The sequence below is a fragment of the Phasianus colchicus genome, chromosome 5 (assembly GCF_987193195.1).
Source record: "Phasianus colchicus chromosome 5, bPhaCol1.hap1.1, whole genome shotgun sequence".
Lineage (NCBI taxonomy): Eukaryota > Metazoa > Chordata > Aves > Galliformes > Phasianidae > Phasianus > Phasianus colchicus.
The window spans coordinates 19,253,858-19,261,109 of record NC_143440.1 but is presented as its reverse complement, the minus strand read 5'-3'; the positions used below and the strand labels follow the sequence as shown (position 1 = coordinate 19,261,109).

At 39.5% G+C, this 7,252-nt stretch overlaps 1 protein-coding gene across 1 annotated transcript in view; it reads left to right on the top strand.

The window, feature by feature from the left end:
* The first annotated feature begins 243 nt into the window (after window positions 1–243).
* SHANK2 (SH3 and multiple ankyrin repeat domains 2) overlaps window positions 244–7,252 on the top strand; it is a 351,210-nt gene continuing 344,201 nt past the window's right edge. Inside the window, exons 1-3 of the mRNA XM_090140753.1 lie at window positions 244–276; window positions 2,420–2,567; window positions 5,855–7,112. The gene's annotated coding sequence lies outside the window, so the exon portion shown is untranslated. The remainder of the gene's footprint in view (window positions 277–2,419; window positions 2,568–5,854; window positions 7,113–7,252) is intronic.

Here is a 7,252-nt window from a genome sequence, read left to right as displayed (position 1 = left end):
GCAAATTTTAGGAAATTGCTACTCAGTAATGGGGATATACATTGTATGGTAACTGTTGAGTCATGGCCTGAACCACTGATTGAGCACCTGGGGAAAGGACCTGGTCTGCCCTGGGAGCACAGGTGAAGGCAATTCAGCTGTGTGACCAGAAGGGGTGGAGCCTGGCTGCAACCCTCTTAGATCTCATTTAAGGGCTGAGTGCCACTGGACAAGGAACTCTGTTTGGAAATTCATCCCTTGTGGAGTTTCCTTGTGAGTCTAGATGCTTGGAGAGGGGTGAGTACTTTCCCTTTTTGTAACACCTTTCCGTTATGTTAGTCTCTTTGTCATCACATCTCCTGTATCACCATCCCATCATGTTGATCTTTCTGATTGTTATGTACATGCATCTAACAACAAATTGATTACTGTGAATATCTGACTGGCTTATTTTAATATATAACTAGTTATATTAGATATTATCTTCCCTCTCAGCTGAGATTTGTAACCACGTACGAATTCCTCAACCATTGCACTGAAAAGCAAAGTGGAAACTACTGATGTTGTCAGCAGATAATGTTCTTACTCAGTGACTTGCTACTGTCTACTATGGCCTGCCTTGGGAAGGGGAAAGAGTGATTGTCCCCAGGCAGTAAAACAAGAAAAAGGAGAGAAAGAAAACTTCATGTGCTCTGGGTTTCTTTAGTATGGCAGTAATTGCATAATATTTGCATATATTTCAGTTTCTAAAACTGATTTACAGTTTACAAGAAGTTGAGAAGGAATAGAATCCAAGCTTACTTCCACCTGGTAGCATTAACCATAGTTCAGAAACTACGGACTTACATAAGAGGAAACATAATGTAGAGTTAACTAGAAGGATTCATGAAGTCTCCATTCATATTGACTAATTCATGCTTTTGAGAAAGATTCCTAACCTTTTTTTTTTTTTTTTTTTTTTTTACCTTAATGAATCAGTACAAATGATGAAATATCACAGAAGGGCATTGAAGATAAGTTAATATTTATGGAAGTTCTGTGTAAATAATAATAACAAAAAACTGCTGCCTAGTTCTCTCTGAGGTGCTGGTTAGTGACTGCTAGATTTGTAAACTTTGCACAGTTTACAAACTGGAGACTGTATTCCAGTGTTATAAAGACTACTAGCAAGCACCTCTTTCCCTTGATGAACAAATACCTCATTTGGCAGGTTCAAAAAAAGGCAGAGGGTATATACAGCTTCACAGCAGAAAGCCTTTCCAGTTTTGCTATTTTGATGATCTCTCTTAACAAAAAAAAAAAAGTAATTCTTATTTTAAAGAGTGTTGTCCTAGTTTAAATACTCAACTCTGATAAAAATCTTGTCCTGTAGTTTTGGAGCAGGTGTCAAACTTAGCAAATGGGTATTCTGGCTCTAAATGGTTAAATGTAACACAGTCCTGATTCTGAGGAGTAAGTTTGAGACAGAAAACTGTAACAAGAAAAACTGTTAATAAATATCCCTGTCGGCATGAAAAGCAGAACATCTGCTGAAGTCACGAGTGGTTTGTTGCCTGAGTTAGCAGCAGGGCAGCTGCTAACTGATTAGCTCTGGCTTGATAAGAGTACAGGAGCACAGTGGATAGAAATACTTGTCATTTGAAGTTGTTTGAAATCAGGCTAAAGCATTAAAACCTAGATAGCAGTTTTTTAAAAATTCTTTTTATTTTGAGAAACTGCTGAAATGATTTTAGACTACTAATGCATCTCCAAACTGAAATACATGTGGATGAAATCACAAGATTTCATCTGGTGTTCACCAGAGTACTGAAGTAAGCATTTGTCTATTTCTACCCAGAAAAACACATAGTGCATGCAAACTGCTGAGCACATGTTCCAAAATTAAGTTTAAGCATAGACTTAGGGTTTCCCACATATGCTGAGATTAGCTGGAATATGGCACTTGCATTCCTTTAAGCCTGTGTTGTGGGTCTGATCTGCAGAGCTGTGATACCAGCCTGAACTTTGGGCCACATGCTGAAAACAGTCCTTGCCTGCTTTTCCTAAACTCAGTTTGTGTGGGGATCTCTCTGACTTAAAGCAGATGTGGCAATTTGAACACCTGTGAACCTCAAATATCCTCCTATTAGGCCAGGTGTAAGGGTGAATTATGGATTCCAACACAATTAACTTTGACTTTCGTGTTAATTCTTAAAACTAGACTTACTAACATGTGGAAACAGGAATAACCTTATGCAGCTGTTGGACTGTTTTCCTTGATACTCTGCACTTCAGCCTGGAGGAGGAGTTTTCTCTGTGAGAGCCACTATGATAAACTGACTGCTTGCTGAAGTTGTTCTTCCTGCTAGGCCTGTAGGAAAAGTTTTTCTTTTCTTTTTTTTTTTCTTTTTTGAAAAGAAATCAGTGTTGGGCAATATGTAATGTGTATATATACTTGCAGGTGTGTTCAATAAATGCTCATACAGCAGTTGAATCTTGTAGCCAGAACGTCACTGTAAGATGTGTGTTGCCTTCCCAAATGGCATGGAAGACATGTGAAATACATGATGCTGTTCCCATGACACTGCTTGCAGATGTTGCTATCAAAGGTAATTTTATATTGTATGGGTAGAATAAAGAAAGATTGTTAAACCTGTCTTATTCGATTTTGGGGATGAGAGAAGGCAGATTTTTTTCCACTGTACTTAAACATATTTTGCATAAGATGCTTCATTTTTGGTGTAGTATTTATGATACTTAAGTTTTAAATTTCCCTGAGAGGAATGCTGTAATTTTTCTATATTATACTAGTTTACATACATATTTAATATATATGTATGTGTAGATATAGTGATAAAACCTATGCAAACAGCAAATGCTTCTGAATGATGTAAGTCGCACTTGCATTTCCCTGGTCTTTGTGACTGACACACACCTCTGAATATTCTCAAGTCATCTGCTTTTACCTACCCCTGTCTTTAGCAAAAGTGTGGTTAATTACCTGAGGGCTTCAGAGCACATAAAGCAAGTTACCTGTCATACTATGCTGCTAGGAACTGAAATCCGTAGGAAAAAAAAAAGTGTGTCTTGGGCCAGTGTACTCATATCACCAAGGGCACATCACAAAGACAATATCTCTCTATTGCTTGTTGTCTCTGGTAAATTACTGCCAATGGAAAATGCAACCACTGGTAGGATAACTAAGGAAGTAATGTCCATTGTGATCTGGATGGTCATGGTTTTATGTAATGTTCATAGCAGGTCAAGCACAGCAAAATTCTTAAAATAAATTATTGTGTAACTGTGTCATTATGCATGTAACCTGAGGAGGAAATGAATTAACCATTACAATCAAAACATGCATATTACAGATAGCAGATTTATCAAATGAAAGAAAGAGGAAAAAAAACAGCTTTCAAGCAGGAAAACTAGAGGAAAGTTAGATAACTTTATATTTGATGCTTAATATACAAAGGCTTTTACAAGTAGAAGGTAAGGGGAGAAAACTAGGAAAGATACTTTCTCTGACTCATTTTGTTCCTATTCCATTATAGGTAAACTATTTATTTCCTTATTATCATTAATATAAAGGCCATTTAACTTAAAGTGCAAGGAACCTAAAAAATTGACACAAAGTATTTATTATATTATTATTTTTATTATTTTAAAGGGCACAATAATCTCCCATCAGGAGACGTGCATGTGTTTTATGTTTCTTTCAGATCTGTGTCTAACTGGTGCTTTTAAAGACTTTTATTAGGATGTGATGAAGTGCTGGGGAAATACACTCATAGTGGCAGAAAAAGATCTGCATCAGTTTAATTTTATGTTGATTTAAGCGTAATAAGGTGGCTTAGTGAGGGCAACTGACAAAATGCTTCTGAACACAAGTGGGGAAATAGTTACTGAAGAAGTATGAGAGCAAAGTACAAAAAAACCCAATCCAACAGAGTGGTGAGAATGCATGTGTAGAACCATACAGGAGAGCAAGCTTTGAGGGCATATCTGTAAGCAAACTCAACTAAATACCTAAGAATTTTGATTTTTCCATGTATGTGATTTTATGGATTTTAATAAATGAGTAAATGTATAAGTTTTCTAGGTCTCTTATTTAGATTTTCTTGTACAATTTCTTTTTTTTAGAAAGGTTATTGAAATGCGGATGGAAGTGCATTTAAAAAAAAAAAATGCTTCACCTTCTCTTCCTCGTATGAAAAATCTGATTTTTGGAGTCTGCTGTGTTATTGCTCCAGTCCTATGTTCATTTCTATAGTTCATCTACATGCTGGTTCTGTTTAATAGCAGGGTTTTAAAAATATAACAGTAATGATAAGCAAACTTCTTTAATCAAAGGCACTGACACCAGAAGCTCATTACTTATTTTGGAGTATAATTATGACAATGAGAAGTTCGAAAGTTCTTAAATTCCTCTGCCATGAACAGGAAATATGGGTTTCATCCCACCTAGCCATATCAGGCTGCCACATCATAGTTCTGCCTGCTAACGTGGTTCTGTATGTTTATATCATCAATGGGAAAACATGGGCAATTGCAGGCAGCAGCTCCTGCCCTGCAGCTCAGATGGTGTCCACACCAACCAAACCCAACCATGGAGGTCAGATGGTGCCTTCTGTGCTCAGTAGCCCAGATTGCTGCAGCAGGCTGTTGGATTTCCACCAGTTGCCACCATAACAGGTGGTCGAGTCACCATCCCTGGAGGTGTTCAAGAAATGTATAGGTGCTGTACTTAGGGATGTGGTTTAGTGGGAAATACTGGTGGTAGGTGGCTGGTTGGACTAATTGATCTTGGAAGTCTTTTCCAATCTTGGTGGTTCTATGGTTTTATGATTTCATGAAATTAATAGTCCAATATACACATAAGAGAGTTCCCAGGAACTGCAAAGTTGTGTCATTTCTCTTAAATCCAGGGACTTGCCCTCACTGTGCTTTCTTTCATATGTTTTTGGAAGGGGAAAATGTTACAGAAAAAGTTTCTTAATATCTTGTCACAATTCACCACATTTTTCAGGGAAGAGTTTATAGTTTGGAGCTGCTGCTTTGTCCCAGATTTCTTAGTTCTTACTTAGCTGAAGATTCTGGAGGTCATCATAATTCTTGTTAATAGAAGAAGCCTAAAAATTCGGGAACATGTTGATAGATGAAGATTCGGTGGGACTTAACAAGTCAAAATTTTAGGCACTGCAGTTAAGTTTATAATGCTTATATTATAAAGGGGATTGATTTACTCTTATGGTTTCCTTTAAATCCATCTGTATTTATAAAATACCTGAAGCATCCTTAAATTCCTTTGTCATTTCAGACATGACAAAGACATACACAGAGCTCAATTTGATCATACTTCAAGGCTTTTCACTTGAAATTTCTGGACATGGTATGCTTTAATTACATGTCATTATGAATAGAGCTACAGAGGGGTGCTCCTCAGATAGCAACTGTCAGCTACTGCCACTGCCATAAGTAATTTTCATTTGCACTCTTTGTGTATTGGTTGTTAGATACAATATGGGACTTTGAATTGCAGCATAAAAGCAGTTCTCACCTCTTTCCCCCATGTCACTGTTGGTAAGTTTTAATTGTAAAAGATGCAGTAGATGGAGTTCTTCCTCTCAGCACTGCTGTCCTATTTTCCTGTGATATCCCCTGGGGATCTAAGATGAGTTTAAGTCAGTCCATTTTTTTCTCGACTGACAGAACAAATGTTCAGATGCTTTAAAATTTAAAGAGAAAAATATAGAGATGGGTGGACCAATTCAGAAGAGGTAGAAAATTCTGATGCAAATTAAACAATCTTCTTTTTTGCTTGCTTGATGGCTTCTGTGTTGTTTTTGTTTGCTTTTAATTTTCTCTAATGATGTTTTATGTTCTGGGAGTTCAGCATTCTCAGTTGCCTCTGCTGCATCTGAAGAGGAAATCTGTGTGGCACTGAGGACCTGCAACCAGCAGAGAGAATTCAGTATTGTGAACTTTACCAGGGACTGCACCTACGTGCAGAAGACTTTGCGTGAAAATTATTTTTGTGGCACAGCTTAATGCTCATTAATATTTATAAGGTAACAGCTGCTCTGCATGGATTGAAGAAAACTCCCAGTTTCAAGGATGTTTGTTCCTTGTTTGAAAAGAACCATGTGAGAGCTACTGTGGTGAAAAGTTTTGCAGCTGGGGAAAGCAGGGCAGAAAGTACAAAACTGAGTTGCTAAAGATATTTAAATATATTTTCTGTTTCTATGCATATTTTCTGTTGTTCTATTTACATATGTTACTCTGGAAGTAATGCCTCCTATTTATTTCCGTGTAAACCACAACAGACACGCAGAGTACAACAACGTTATTTAATAGAGCACATTCTCAGCTACTGTTACTTTCTTAGGTACTCATTACTATGAGCTATGCATTTTGTCCAGCAATGAACAAAAGCCTGTGTGCTGCCTTGTGACCATCCGCACCAGAGGAGATGTTGCACTGTCACTGCTGAATTGCACCTCCCACCACCTCACTGTGCTCACATCCACTGCGTGGTCTCCATAAACATTCGGCGAGTGTCAGTGGGTGCCATGGAGGAATTCAGTGCCATACCTTTGCTTCATGTTCACTTCCATGTCAGATGCCATTTTGTCAGGCTGCCCCTCTGCTACAATTTGTCACATGGCAACAAAATGTAATGGAACACTGGTGGGAAGGTTCAAGCTGCCATACCACCTCCATCCGATGTTGTGAGCCAGAATCATAAAATAGGAGGCATTACTTTTGGAGCAGCACTCGTTCTTCAGAAAGGTTTAACGGAGAAGCAACACGGTGGCACATCTTTGTGGTGGTGCGGTGTTGTGCCTGAGGGTTGGCTCCATCAAGCGCTCTCCGATCCACGCACTTGCTTGGATTGTTTTAATTTGCACTGAGCGGCGTCAGGGATCCAGAATGGGGTGACAGAAGCGCTCCGAAGCAAAGCCTTGTTAGAAGTGCACCGCGCAAAGCAGCGGCCCTAGCTTTGCTGCACCCACCAAGGGCTCAGCCTACGGTTCTCGAGCCCCAGGTGCTCCAGGCTCGCGGCAGAGGACGCCGTCTCTGGGAGCTTAACGGGCCGTGGCGCTCTGTGGGGCGGTGGATCGTGCGCGGAGCAGGAGCTGCGCCGCGTGCAGGTGGGTAACGGCGTGGGGACGTGGAGCAATGTCGGCTGCACCCCTCTCTGCTCAAGCTTCCCCCAGCCGAGCGCTGCGCCCACCCCACGCTTGGATCCTTTCACGGGCAGAGCCTGACGCCTTCCGTTCCTCGAGGAAAG